The following is a 14,761-nucleotide window of genomic DNA, read 5'->3' as shown; positions in this document are numbered from 1 at the left end:
CCTCCGAGTATTTGGCGTGCTCGGAGATTTAGTTTTTGTCGCCTCAGCTGCATGATTTGTGACTGCTGGACAGCCTGCATACATGTGGAGATTCCGTAACAAACAGGCATTCCTCACATGTATTCAGCCTGTACAGCAGCCGCAAATCATGCAGATGAGGCGACAAAAACTAAATCTCCGAGCACGCCAAAATACTCGGACACCCGAGCAACGAGTATACTCGTTCATCACTAATCCCCACTCAGGGCAGGGCAGAGACCTACTAAGGGCTGGGAGCAGGGCTGAAAGCTAATAAGAAAGCGCTGCCCTTCCCATGATCAACATTAATTTCAGAAGGCTCCATGTTATTCTTAGTTTCCAGTGGCCGATGTGGGTGAGCTATCAGCTGATCATGGGAGTTTCTGATTATAGACTAGCATTAGCCAACTAATTGGACAGCCCCTCTAAGTGGTAAGTGAGCAATGAGACACCTTTAAGTCCTTACTCAGTTTGGCTATAGGAATGACATTCCAGTACCCAATTAGTATCAGTGAATACCTATATTGGATCTATTCTGTAAAGCTTTACCCCAGTTTTTTTTGTATCTATAGTAAAATATATATATTTATGTAGCGCTAGCACATTACACAGCACTTCAAGCCTCCAAAAACTTGTCGGTATTATATTGCTCACCCATAGACTATTCTGTGGTCTGAAGTCCATTTCATTGTTATGAAAGCCTCAAAACAGTATCAGTATAATATTGCTCATCTATAGGGTATTACCTCATCTTGTGTACATTTCGTTGGTATATTACCCTCAAAAAACGTGATCAAAATTTATCGGTATCATATTGCTCATCCATAGGGTATTCTGTGGTTTGGAGTACATTTAGTTGCAATATAAGCCTCCGAAAACTTGGTTTCAAATTTATCGGTGTTATATTGCTCGTCCATAGGGTACTACATCTTTTTGGGTACAATTCATTGCTATATAAGCCTCAAAAAACTTGTTAAAAATCTTAGGCTGTGTGCACACATTGCAGATTGGGTGTGGTGTTCTCACATTTTTTTGGTCGGATTTGTGACGAAACCTGAAGTGTCATGCACATGTTAAGTACGGTATTTTTGAGTTGCACTTTTTGTGCAGAAAATAATCTGTAGCATGTCAATTCTCTGGACGTTTTTGCCTTGTAGTTTTCACCATTGACTTCACTCACATCAACCAAAAACGCAGGGCAAAAAAGCACTAAAAACACGCATTTTTGTAGCTACGTTTTTCCTGCCAAGACAAAAGAAAAGAGACGGAGGCACCGCTGTAAATAATTCTGGGATCACCTCTAGCAAGTAATATACACTAATACAAAAACCAAGACAAGCTATATAAAGTGGACTCACCAGATATAATAAGATAAAATAATCCTTTATTGATGAACACTACACACAAAGAATAAATAGAAACAAAAGGTCAAGGACATGACTCCAATCATGATCAACCCAAATGGGGTGACCAACCCTGTCAGCCAGTGACTGAAGAGTAAAGCCCCCTTCACACATAGCGAGATTGCTAGCGATATCGCTAATGCATCACAGATTTTGTGGCGCAACAGCGATATCGCTACATGTGACACTTGCCTCCGACCGGCCCCCCGCTGGATATCGCTGATTGCACGAGAACGGGATGGTCCATTTTCTCATCGCCGGCTTCCTGCTGGCGTCGAGCGATGCATGGACGCGGGCGGAAGCCGTCAGCAGAGCTGCGTGTGACAGGTAAGTAACGACCGCCGCTGCGTTGCTGGTGAGATCTGCCTGTTTGGCCGCTCACTAGCGACCATTTAGCGATGCACCAGCGATCCTGACCGGGTCATATCGTTGTCGGGATCGCTGGTGCATCGCTAAATGTAACGGGACCTTAAATCTCTAAAGATAATGAATATGGCCCAGGTCAATTATAAAATGGAAATATTGCATAAATGTTTCACAATTGTCAGACTGTAAGAGTCCCCGCAAGAAGATATATCCATCATGGGTGTTTGCAAGGCTGTGCTGCTGGAAACAACTGGGTTCGGAAACAAGATAACCAAAAGGATATACACTGCTCAAAAAAATAAACGGAACACTTAATCAACACATTGTAACTCCAAGTCAATCACACTTCTGTGAAATCAAACTGTCCACTTAGGAAGCAACACTGATTGACAATTTCACATGCTGTTGTGCAAATGAAATAGACAACAGATGGAAATTATTGGCAATTATGAAGACACACTCAATAAAGGAATAGTTCTGCAGGTGGGGACCTCAGACCACAGCTCAATACCAATGCTTTCTGGCTGATGTTTTGGTCACTTTTGATTGTTGGTTGTGCTTTCACACTCGTGGTAGCATGAGATGGACTCTACAACCCACACAAGTGGCTCAGGTAGTGCAGTTCATCTAGGCTGGCCCATTAATGCGAGCTGTGGCAAGAAGGTTTGCTGTGTCAGCGTAGTGTCCAGAGGCTGGAGGCGCTACTAGGAGACATGGAGGGGGCCGTAGGAGGGCAACAACCCAGCAGCAGGACCGCTACCTCCGCCTTTGTGCAAGGAGGAACAGGAGGAGCACTGCCAGAGCCCTGCAAAATGACCTCCAGCAGGCCACAAATGTGCATGTGTCTGCACGAACGGTTACAGTAGAAACCGACTCCATGAAGATGGTACAGTATGAGGGCCCAACGTCCACAGATGAGGGTTGTGCTCACAGCCCAACACCATGCTGGATGCTTGGCATTTGCCACAGAACACCATGTGCTCTTCACAGATGAAAGCAGGTTCACACTGAGCACGTGTGACAGATGTGACAGAGTTTGGATACGCTGTGGAGAGCAATCTGCTGCCTGCAACATCCTTCAGCATGACCGGTTTGGCAGGGGCCTGTAATGGTGTGGGGTGGCATTTCTTTGGAGGGCCGCACAGCCCTCCATGTGCTCGCCAGAGGTAGCCTGACTGCTATTAGGTACCGAGATGAGATCCTCAGACCCCTTGTGAGACCATATGCTAATGCGGTTGGCCCTGGGTTCCTCCTAATGCAGGACAATGCCAGACCTCATGTGGCTGGAGTGTGTCAGCAGTTTCTGCCAGATGAAGGCATTGAAGCTATGGACTGGCCTGCCCGTTCCCCCGATCTGAATCCGATTGAGCACATCTGGGACATCATGTCTCGCTCCATCCACCAACGTCACGTTGCCCCAGAGACTGTCCAGGAGTTGGCGGATGCTTTGGTCCAGGACTGGGAGGAGATCCCTCAGGAGACCATACACCGCCTCATCAGGAGCATGCCCAGGTGTTGTACAGTAGGGAGGTCATACGGGCACGTGGAGGCCACACACACCACTGAGCCTCATTTTAATTTGTTTTATGGACATTACATTCCTCTTTAATTTTATGGGTGACTCCAAATCCAGGCCTCCATTGGTTAATAAATTTGATTTCCATTGATGATTTTTGTGTGATTTTGTACAGAACAAAGTATTCAATGAGAATATTTCATTCATTCAGATCTAGGATGTGTTATTCGAGTGTTCCCTTTATTTTTTTGAGCAGTGTATTAACCGCTTAGCGAGTCAATTTTTACAATTCTGACCACTGTCAGTTTTTGAGGTTATAGCTCTGGAACATTTCAACATATCCCACTGATTCAGAGTTTGTTTTTTTCTTGACATATTGTACTTCATATTAGTGGTAAAATTTCTTCAATATGACTTGTGTTTATTTATGAAAAAAAAATGAAATTTGGCAAAAATTTTGAAAATGTTTGCAATTTTCTAACTTTTAATTTTTGTACCCTTAAATCAGAGAGTGGTGTCACACAAAATACTTTGGAAACACAATTTTTTTGTTAGGACATTATAAGGGTTAAAAGTTGACCAGCGATTTCTCATTTTTCCAACAAAATTTACAAAACCATTTTTTTTAGGGACCACCTCACATTTCAAGTGAGTTTGGTGGGTCAGTATAACAAAATACCCAAAAGTGGCACCATTCTAAAAACTGCACTTCTCACGGTGTGCAAAACCACATTCAATAAGTTTATTAACCCTTCAAGTGCTTCAGAAGAACTAAAGCAATGTGGAAGGAAAAAATGAAGATTTTACTTTTTTCACAAAATATTTACTTTTGAACCAATTTTTTTTATTTTCACAAAAATATCAGGAGAAAATTGACCTCAAAATTTGTTGTGCAATTTCTCCTGAGTACAACAATACCCCGTATGTGTGGGAAAGCCACTGTTTGGGCGCATGACAGGGCTCAGAAGGGAGGGAGCACCGCTTGACTTTTTGAACACAAAATTGGCTGGAATCAATGGTGGTGCCATATTTTTTCAGTAAAATGCATTTTCTCCTCAGTTTGGAATGTTTTATTGTCACTCCTTAAAGTGTAGTAAAAGTGTGACACCATTGTTCTCAACCAGATCTGGGAGTCAGAGATGCCTTCAGATGCTGTTCAACTTCCATTCAGCACTTTTCCCATCCATTTGAACATTTTCACCGCCCCTAGACCTCTTTGTAGGGTCTGTGGGAAAAAAGCTCAGCTTCACCATTGACTCCCATTATACTCATTATTCGAAACGAGCATTCGAGTATTAGCAATTGCTCAGTTCAAGCAACGAGCATCCAAGCATTTTAGTGCTCGCTCATCCCTAGTAAAGATTAGCGAACTTGTTTGGAAAACATTCACCAATCTCAAAGTTGGCACAAACGTAACACATTCAGATTCATGTTCGGTTTCCTGAGCCTTTTTCCTCAAAGTCGGCAAAATTCGGTCACAGATCTGTAAATCACCGTGGCTCCACTAATGCTTTATTTTGACTTTGTCTTAGGCCTGTTTCACACATCCGTTTTTTGGCATCCGCCATCTGGTTTTTGCATCCGTTTTTGTGTGAAAAAACGGATCCGTTTCCGTTTTACCGCAAACGGATGCAAACGGATCCGTTTTTTTGACGGATCCGCGGTAACCGCTAATGGAAGTCTATGGGACCAAAAAACGGATCCTCCAAAAAAATGGCGGATCCGTTTTTTAACGGAAAACAACAGATTTGGACGGATTTTAAAAAACGGACGTGTGATCCAGGCCTAAGATAGTGGTGCTGTATGATGAGCAGGGGGGGACATGTTTTATGATGGGAATAGAGTATATTTTTTTATTTAAATAACCTAATGTGTGTGCACTCCGGCAACCAATCAGGGCGTAGAAACCATCCACTACTTCATGATAAAAGGGCTTCTGTGATTGGCTGTCTAACTCATGTCCCTCTCCATATAAAAAGCGGACATTTTTTTCTTTTTACTGGTTTGTGCTAATAGTCCTCCCAACACCTTCTTCTCTCCTCCACACTTATTCGCTCCTCATCCAACCGCCTCCAAGACTTCTCCCGAATTGCCCCTGTCCTCTGGAATTCTTTGCCCCAACAAGTCCGACTATCAACCACATTTTGATCCTTCAGATGGAACCTGAAAACCCACCTCTTCAAGAAAGCCTTCAGCCTGCAATGACCCTGCTACCTCCTACTCTCTCACCACTACCGGAGATATCTCCTCAACCAACACCGGAACTGCTGCAACCCACCAACCTACTGTCTCCTTCCCCACCATCCTGTAGCATGTAAGCCCGAAAGGGCAGGGTCCTCTCCCCTCTGTATCAGTCTGTCATTGTTAGTTTGTTTACTGTTAGTGATATCTGTAGTTTGTATGTAACCCCTTCTCATGTACAGCACCATGGAATCAATGGTGCTATATAAATAATTAATAAGAATAATAGTGTTGTGAAGTCGGTAGTCCACATTTCCTGTTCAAAATCGTTTGGGCTTAAACTGTGTTGCAGTCAGGAATCAAGAGGCCCCATTTGCTAATCAAAATAGTTAGGACTGATATTGGGGAACACTGTTGATTTAGTGACAGCTGACTGACAGTTGTTGGCCCAAGGTTGTGAGACAGCACGTTACAAGAGGGGAAGGGAACATACAACATGAATGGGGAAAAAGTGAAGTTGTGGTGGAAGGGGGAATAGGCTTGGTATTCAAAGTGTATGTGGATTAGGTGCAGTCTTGAAATAATAATAAATAATAATTTTATTTCTATAGTGCCAACATATTCCGCAGCACTTTACATTATAGAGGGGACTTGTACAGACAATAGACATTACAGCATAGCATAGCAATAAACACATAGATCAAAACAGATACCAAGAGGAATGAGGGCCCTGCTTGCAAGCTTACAATGTATAACGGAAAAGGGGAGACACGAAAGGTCGATGTCAACAATTGCTTTTATTGTTTTTATGGTTTGGACCTTCCCTAGTATAAGAATCGGGTGTTCCTGTTGCTGCATGAACCAGTTAACAGTCTAAATATGTAACAGTACAGACACAGAGGGCTATTAAATGCAAAAAGCATGTGAAACATGATGCGAGGAACCTGGTTATGTTAAAGAATTTAGAAATGAGCCACACAGGGATATTTACGTTAATGCGTTGAGGCGATAGGTCAGTCTGAACAAATGAGTTTTTAAGGCACGCTTAAAACTGGGGTTTGGGGATTAATCGTACTAGCCTGGGTAGTGCATTCCAAAGAATTGGCGCGGCTCGTGAAAAGTCTTGGAGATGGGAGTGGGAGATTCTGATTAACGAGGATGTTAACCTCAGGTCATTAGCAGAACGGAGGGCACGGGTAGGATGGTAGGCTGAGGCGAGGAAGGAGATGTAGGATGGTGCTGAGCCATGGAGGGCTTTGTGGGTGAGTGTAATAAGTTTATACTGAATTCTGGAGTGGATGGGTCCAGTGTAAGGACTGGCACAAGGTAGAGGCATCGGTATAACGATTGGTGAGGAATATGATCCTAGCTGCTGCATTCAGGACGGATTGGAGATGGGAGAGTTTGTTAAGAGGGAGACCGATTAGTAGAGAGTTATAATAGTCCAGACGAAAATGAATAAGAGAAACAGTAAGAGTTTTTGCAGAGTCAAAAGTAAGAAAGGGTCGAATTCTAGAAATGTTTTTGAGGTGCAGATAACAAGAGCGAGCCAATGATCGGATGTGGGGGGTGAATGAAAGCTCTGAATCAAGTATGACCCCAAGACAGAGGGCATGTTGCTGGGGAGTAATGGTGGAACCACACACGGAAATGGCAATGTTGGGCATAGGTAGGTTAATAGAGGGAGGAAACACAAGGAGTTCAGTTTTTGACAGGTTCAGTTTCAGATAGAGGGAGGACATGATGTTAGACACAGCAGTAAGACAATCACTGGTGTATTCCAAAAAGGCAGTCGTGATATCAGGAGAAGTGTATAATTGGGTGTCATCGGCATAGAGATGGTACTGGAACACAAATCTACTGATTACTTGACCAATAGGGGCAGTATACAAAGAGAAGAGGAGGGGGACTAGAACCAATCTTTGAGGAACCCCAACAGTAAGGGGAAGATGAGAGGAGGAGGAGCCAGCAAAAGATACAGTAAAGGTGCGGTTAGAGAGATAGGAGGAGAACCAAGAGAGAACGGTGTCCTTGAGGCCAATGGAACGGAGCATAGTGAGGAGGAGATGATGATCCACAGTGTCGAATGCTGCAGAGAGATCCAAGAGAATTAGCATGGAGTAATGACCATTAGCTTTAGCTGTTAGAAGATTATTAGAGACTTTAGTGAGGGCAGTTTCAGTAGAGTGTAAAGAGCGGAAACCAGATGGGAGAGGGTCGAGGAGAGAGTTATCTGAGAGATAGCAGATAAGACAGGTGTGGACCAGGCATTCCAGGAGTTTAGAGATGAAAGGATTGTTAAGAAAAGGTGATTCAAAAATTTGGGGGAGATTCACAAAGAGTGGACTGCTGTGGAGTCATTGCTTCAAGAGCCACAACACACAGACGTATCCAGGGCATGGGCTACAAGTGTTGCATTCCTTGTGTCAAGCCACTCATGACCAATAGACAATACCAGATGTGTCTTACCTGGGCCAAGGAGAAAAAGAACTGGACTGTTGCTCAGTGGTCTAAGGCAGACCTGGGCAAAGTACAGCCCGTGGGCCACATCCGGCCAAGATCCTAGACCAAGACAGCCGTGGGGCTGGAAACCAGAGGTCCACCGGTCACGCTGTGCCCGCCCACTGGCTCTCTCTGTTGTCTCCCTAGGCGCAGTCAGCATTGGTGAAGGAGGGGCCTCCGGCCACTTCCTCCACCTGTCAGCATGTGAGGCTCATGTAGTATATGGGAAGGCTGTGTGGTGGTCATGCTGTATATTGGGAGGCTGTATGAGGCTCATGCTGTACATGGGGAGGCTGTGTGAGGCTCATGCTGTACATGGAGAGGCTGTGTGAGGCTCATGCTGTACATGGGGAGGCTGTGTGAGGCTCGTGCTGTACATGGAGAGGCTGTGTGAGGCTCATGCTGTACATGGAGAGGCTGTGTGAGGGTCATGCAGTATATGGGAAGGCTGTGTGAGGCTCATGCTGTACATGGGGAGGCTGTGTGAGGCTCATGCTGTACATGGAGAGGCTGTGTGAGGCTCATGCAGTATATGGGAAGGCTGTGTGGTGGTCATGCTGTATATTGGGAGGCTGTATGAGGCTCATGCTGTACATGGGGAGGCTGTGTGAGGCTCATGCTGTACATGGAGAGGCTGTGTGAGGCTCATGCAGTATATGGGAAGGCTGTGTGAGGCTCATGCTGTACATGGGGAGGCTGTGTGAGGCTCGTGCTGTACATGGAGAGGCTGTGTGAGGCTCATGCTGTACATGGAGAGGCTGTGTGAGGGTCATGCAGTATATGGGAAGGCTGTGTGAGGCTCATGCTGTACATGGGGAGGCTGTGTGAGGCTCATGCTGTACATGGAGAGGCTGTGTGAGGCTCATGCAGTATATGGGAAGGCTGTGTGGGGCCCATGCTGTACATGGGGAGGCTGTGTGGGGCTCATGCTGTACATGGGGAGGCTGTGTGGGACTCATGCTGTACATGGGGAGGCTGTGTGGGACTCATGCTGTACATGGGGAGGCTGTGTGAGGCTCATCCTGTACATGGGGAGGCTGTGTGAGGCTCATGCTGTACATGGAGAGGCTGTGTGAGGCTCATGCAGTATATGGGAAGGCTGTGTGGGGCCCATGCTGTACATGGGGAGGCTGTGTGTGGCTCATGCTGTACATGGAGAGGCTGTGTGAGGCTCATGCAGTATATGGGAAGGCTGTATGGGGCCCATGCTGTACATGGGGAGGCTGTGTGTGGCTCATGCAGTATATGGGAAGGCTGTGTGGGGCCCATGCTGTACATGGGGAGGCTGTGTGTGGCTCATGCTGTATATGGGGAGGTTGTGTGAGGGTCATGCAGTATATGGGAAGGCTGTGTGAGGCTCATGCTGTACATGGGGAGGCTGTGTGAGGCTCATGCTGTACATGGAGAGGCTGTGTGAGGCTCATGCAGTATATGGGAAGGCTGTGTGGGGCCCATGCTGTACATGGGGAGGCTGTGTGGGGCTCATGCTGTACATGGGGAGGCTGTGTGGGACTCATGCTGTACATGGGGAGGCTGTGTGGGACTCATGCTGTACATGGGGAGGCTGTGTGAGGCTCATCCTGTACATGGGGAGGCTGTGTGAGGCTCATGCTGTACATGGAGAGGCTGTGTGAGGCTCATGCAGTATATGGGAAGGCTGTGTGGGGCCCATGCTGTACATGGGGAGGCTGTGTGAGGCTCATGCAGTATATGGGAAGGCTGTGTGGGGCCCATGCTGTACATGGGGAGGCTGTGTGTGGCTCATGCTGTACATGGAGAGGCTGTGTGAGGCTCATGCAGTATATGGGGAGGCTGTGTGGGGCCCATGCTGTACATGGGGAGGCTGTGTGTGGCTCATGCAGTATATAGGGAGGCTGTGTGGGGCTCATGCTGTACATGGGGAGGCTGTGTGTGGCTCATGCTGTATACAGAGAGGCTGTGTGGAGCTCAGGCTGTATATGGGGAGGCTGTGTGGAGCTCATGCTGTATATGGGGAGGCTGTGTGGAGTTCATGCAGTATATGGGGAGGCTGTGTGTGGCTCATGCAGTATATAGGGAGGCTGTGTGAGGCTCATGCTGTACATGGGGAGGCTGTGTGAGGCTCATGCTGTACATGGAGGGGCTGTGTGAGGCTCATGCTGTACATGGAGAGGCTGTGTGAGGCTCATGCTGTACATGGGGAGGCTGTGTGAGGCTCGTGCTGTACATGGAGAGGCTGTGTGAGGCTCATGCTGTACATGGAGAGGCTGTGTGAGGGTCATGCAGTATATGGGAAGGCTGTGTGAGGCTCATGCTGTACATGGGTAGGCTGTGTGAGGCTCATGCTGTACATGGAGAGGCTGTGTGAGGCTCATGCAGTATATGGGAAGGCTGTGTGGGGCCCATGCTGTACATGGGGAGGCTGTGTGGGGCTCATGCTGTACATGGGGAGGCTGTGTGGGACTCATGCTGTACATGGGGAGGCTGTGTGGGACTCATGCTGTACATGGGGAGGCTGTGTGAGGCTCATCCTGTACATGGGGAGGCTGTGTGAGGCTCATGCTGTACATGGAGAGGCTGTGTGAGGCTCATGCAGTATATGGGAAGGCTGTGTGGGGCCCATGCTGTACATGGGGAGGCTGTGTGTGGCTCATGCTGTACATGGAGAGGCTGTGTGAGGCTCATGCAGTATATAGGGAGGCTGTATGGGGCCCATGCTGTACATGGGGAGGCTGTGTGTGGCTCATGCAGTATATGGGAAGGCTGTGTGGGGCCCATGCTGTACATGGGGAGGCTGTGTGTGGCTCATGCTGTACATGGGAAGGCTGTGTGGGGCCCATGCTGTATATGGGGAGGCTGTGTGAGGCTCATGCAGTATATGGGAAGGCTGTGTGGGGCCCATGCTGTACATGGGGAGGCTGTGTGTGGCTCATGCTGTACATGGAGAGGCTGTGTGAGGCTCATGCAGTATATGGGAAGGCTGTATGGGGCCCATGCTGTACATGGGGAGGCTGTGTGTGGCTCATGCAGTATATGGGAAGGCTGCTTGGGGCCCATGCTGTACATGGGGAGGCTGTGTGTGGCTCATGCTGTATATGGGGAGGTTGTGTGAGGGTCATGCAGTATATGGGAAGGCTGTGTGAGGCTCATGCTGTACATGGGGAGGCTGTGTGAGGCTCATGCTGTACATGGAGAGGCTGTGTGAGGCTCATGCAGTATATGGGAAGGCTGTGTGGGGCCCATGCTGTACATGGGGAGGCTGTGTGGGGCTCATGCTGTACATGGGGAGGCTGTGTGGGACTCATGCTGTACATGGGGAGGCTGTGTGGGACTCATGCTGTACATGGGGAGGCTGTGTGAGGCTCATCCTGTACATGGGGAGGCTGTGTGAGGCTCATGCTGTACATGGAGAGGCTGTGTGAGGCTCATGCAGTATATGGGAAGGCTGTGTGGGGCCCATGCTGTACATGGGGAGGCTGTGTGAGGCTCATGCAGTATATGGGAAGGCTGTGTGGGGCCCATGCTGTACATGGGGAGGCTGTGTGTGGCTCATGCTGTACATGGAGAGGCTGTGTGAGGCTCATGCAGTATATGGGGAGGCTGTGTGGGGCCCATGCTGTACATGGGGAGGCTGTGTGTGGCTCATGCAGTATATAGGGAGGCTGTGTGGGGCTCATGCTGTACATGGGGAGGCTGTGTGTGGCTCATGCTGTATACAGAGAGGCTGTGTGGAGCTCAGGCTGTATATGGGGAGGCTGTGTGGAGCTCATGCTGTATATGGGGAGGCTGTGTGGAGTTCATGCAGTATATGGGGAGGCTGTGTGTGGCTCATGCAGTATATAGGGAGGCTGTGTGAGGCTCATGCTGTACATGGGGAGGCTGTGTGAGGCTCATGCTATACATGGGGAGGCTGTGTGATGCTAATGCTGTACATGGAGAGGCTGTGTGAGGCTCATGCAGTATATGGGAAGGCTGTGTGGGGCCCATGCTGTACATGGGGAGGCTGTGTGAGGCTCATGCTATACATGGGGAGGCTGTGTGAGGCTCATGCTGTACATGGAGAGGCTGTGTGAGGCTCATGCAGTATATGGGAAGGCTGTGTGGGGCCCATGCTGTACATGGGGAGGCTGTGTGAGGCTCATGCAGTATATGGGAAGGCTGTGTGGGGCCCATGCTGTACATGGGGAGGCTGTGTGTGGCTCATGCTGTACATGGAGAGGCTGTGTGAGGCTCATGCAGTATATGGGGAGGCTGTGTGGGGCCCATGCTGTACATGGGGAGGCTGTGTGTGGCTCATGCAGTATATAGGGAGGCTGTGTGGGGCTCATGCTGTACATGGGGAGGCTGTGTGTGGCTCATGCTGTATACAGAGAGGCTGTGTGGAGCTCAGGCTGTATATGGGGAGGCTGTGTGGAGCTCATGCTGTATATGGGGAGGCTGTGTGGAGTTCATGCAGTATATGGGGAGGCTGTGTGTGGCTCATGCAGTATATAGGGAGGCTGTGTGAGGCTCATGCTGTACATGGGGAGGCTGTGTGAGGCTCATGCTATACATGGGGAGGCTGTGTGATGCTAATGCTGTACATGGAGAGGCTGTGTGGGCTTTTGCTGTATATGGGGAGGCTGTGTGATGCTAATGCTGTATATGGGGAGGCTGTGTGAGGCTCATGCTGTATATGGGGAGGCTGTGTGAGGCTCATGCTGTATATGGGGAGGCTGTGTGAGGCTCATGCTGTATATGGGGAGGCTGTGTGATGCTAATGCTGTACATGGGGAGGCTGTGTGAGGCTCATGCTGTATATAAGGGGCTGTGGGGGGTTCATACGATATACAGAAGGGATTACACAAAATACGAGCATTGGCACAATTGGAGTGCCAGTAGATAGTGGCTCTAGGTACAATGTCCCCATCGGGGCTTAATGAACAATTATCTTTCACACCTTTTCTTTAATAGTCCTCAGTTCTCGTTTTTAATATTCATCTGCATGTTTGTGTGCATGTTTTTAATTTGTTTTTATGTTTGTTCATTTAGTTGTCCCAATGAGGTTGTGATTTTCTGGCACGTTGATGTATGGTCTTATAACCACACATGTATTGGGAATCAGGAATTTTGGAAGATTTTGACGCAGCCCTGGAAACTACTTGCTATTAATGCGACCAGCGGAATTTATGTTCATATCTCGTCTTTCTGTCATTGCTTTTTATGTGTGATGCTATGTACTATTGTTTAACTCATGAATAACATTATAGGGTTAAATCCATTCTACATATGCATTGGGCCCCTAGATGTAATTGTACATGGCCATGCGGTAGTCATGGTTATGACTAGAGGGGTAAATGTTTAATCCCTTTATATTTGTAGGAGGTTAAAATCTATTTTTATATGTCCATTGGACTCTTTAATGCACCTACATAACGCTGATTAGAGCCGGCGCAAGTATGGTAGGGACCGGAGGGTTAAGTTATCAATTTATAATTGTTAGGATGGGGTTAAAATTCCCCTTTGACCCCCAGGCCTCTTAACATATATATATAATTATAATCAGCGCTGGTGTACATTAATTATAACAATGACTATGAGGCTTTTTCCACACATGCGCGGTGGTGCCCTGCCTGCCATGTCCCTGAAGGCATCTGCACGGCCCCGCTGTGTGTTCGTGCAGCTATGGCAACGGCCGCTGTATCGACATGCATTGGGCTCCGAGATAGCCGGAAGTGATGCGGCGGGACTATTGGGAACTTCTGCGCATGCGCGGCTTTTAAAGATGGTGCATGCCACACTCTTCCCTAATTTTTGTCCCTATATAAAGGAAGCAGGTGCTGTAAGCAGCCACCACATAGCTCCCCCGAGGAAGCCTTGTTGATCGAAACACGTCGGGCGTTCGTGACGTGCATCAGGACCCCACATGGGTGAGGACTCTCATATTATGGCACTATAGATGGCACTTAGAGGTTTTGGCTAGCGGTTGTTTGGGCTAAGCATTTGCGCAGGGACACCACCATATATACTTCTTAATATAGATCCTTTAGTCTTACCTCCATAAATATGTTGGGAGTTTTGGATAATTTGGTTGCGTGTACTTTTGGCCGTGATATATGTGTGACGTTCAGCAACCGTTATTAGGGATATTTTTGATGGTTCTCCTTCTAATTTTTATTCCCAAACTTCCTATGCATGTAATGATGATTAATTGTAAATCAAATTATTAGTGTGTTCTATATATGTATAAAAACTTGTCTTGATCCCTCTTGTGTCTCTCTACATGGGATAATACACTCATTTTTACTGTGTTTGTATTGTATTTTGTGTAATCTCTAATAAAATAATACATTTATAAGAAAGTGACATTTTTGCATAAAATGGTTTCTTTTTTCAGGGTATTTAGACTCCAGGTTCTTTTCCAGGTTCAGTATTATGGGGAGTTGCCCATCTTTCAAGATGATGTATTGATAAATGACTTTATGGCAGGTATGATATTTTTTGTTGTACTGATATACAGAAGGGGCTGTAATTTGGGTTCAAAGATATGTAGGGGGGTGTCAGCATACTTAATTCTGCTCAATATTAAGTGATACAATTAATATTAATAAATTAATATTGAGTAGAATTAATCTCAAGCTATTGGTTCGGCCCTCCACAACAGTCATGGTCTCTAATGTGGCCCCTCGGGAAAATTAATTGCCCACCCCTGGTCTAAGGTGTTGTTTTCCGATGAAAGTAAATTTTGCATTTCATTTGGAAATCAAGGTCCCAGAGTCTGGATGAAGAATGGAGAGGCACACAATCCAAGCTGCTT

This window comes from Dendrobates tinctorius, unplaced genomic scaffold (genome assembly GCF_039654945.1).
Source record: "Dendrobates tinctorius isolate UK_male_01 unplaced genomic scaffold, ASM3965494v1 ptg000103l, whole genome shotgun sequence".
Taxonomy (NCBI): Eukaryota; Metazoa; Chordata; class Amphibia; order Anura; family Dendrobatidae; genus Dendrobates; species Dendrobates tinctorius.
This window is presented reverse-complemented; position numbering follows the sequence as displayed.